The sequence below is a fragment of the Carlito syrichta genome, unplaced genomic scaffold, assembly GCF_000164805.1.
Source record: "Carlito syrichta isolate Samal-C Ts95f unplaced genomic scaffold, Tarsius_syrichta-2.0.1 Scaffold304632, whole genome shotgun sequence".
Lineage (NCBI taxonomy): Eukaryota > Metazoa > Chordata > Mammalia > Primates > Tarsiidae > Carlito > Carlito syrichta.
The window spans coordinates 148,998-150,108 of NW_007248728.1; positions in this window are offsets into that span (position 1 = coordinate 148,998).

Here is a 1,111-nt window from a genome sequence, read left to right on the forward strand (position 1 = left end):
GGCTCACACCTATAATCTCAGCACTTTGGGAGGCAGAGGTGAGAGGATTGCCTGAGCTCATGGGTCTTGCTATGCTGCCCAGGCTGGTCTCAAACTCCTGGGCACAAGTGGTTCTTCTACCCAGTCTCCCAAAGTGCTGGGATTACAGGTGTGATGCAAAAATTTTAAAATATTAGCCAGGTACGGTAGCATGTGCCTGTAGTCCCAGCTACTAGGGAGGCTAAGGTGAGAGGATCTCCTAAGCCCAGGAGGTTGAGGCTGAAGTGAGCCATGATTGTGCCACTGCACACTCCAGCCTGGGTGACAGAGTGAAACCCCAACTCAAAAAAAAAAAAAAAAAAAAAAAAAGAGGCCAGGCAGGGAGGCTCACACCTGTAATCCCAGCACTTTGGGAGGCAGAGGCAAGAGGACTGCCTGAGCCCAGGGATTCGAGGCCAACTTGGGCAATTTGGTGAGACCTTATCTCTACAATAAAAAAAAAAATTAGCCAGACATGGTGGTACACACCTGTATACAGCTACTAGAAAGGCTGAGGCGGAAGTATCACCTGAGCCAAGCAGGCCAAGATTGTGGTAGCCATGACCATGCCACGGAGTAGCATGTGGCTAGAGTGACAGAGTGCATCCCATATGCATTTCTCCATATTGCTAAACATTATTTATGGACATTTTAGTGGATGTGCCATGATTAATTATCCACTGGGCATGGTGGGCCACACCCGTAATCCCATCACTTTGGGAGACCAGGCCAGAGGATTTCATGAGCCCATGGGTTCAAGAGGAGCCTGAGCAACATGGCAAGACCTTATCTCTACAATAAATCAAAAAAGTTAGCCAGGCATGGTGGTACATGCCTGTGGTTCCAGCTACTTGGAAGGCTGAGGCGGAAGGATCACCTGAGCCCAGCAGGTCAAAGCTGTGGTGGCCGTGAGCATGCCACTGCACTCCAGCCTGGGCGACAGAGTGAGACTCTGACTCAAAAAAAAAAAAGGGCACCACAGGAGCTTTTCTGTCCTCTCAATAAATCCTGTTTGCTTAAAAAAAAAAAACAACGCAGACGAGGAGCACAGTCACGCAGCAATGGCTCTCTCTTGGTTGCCGGCTTAAGGATG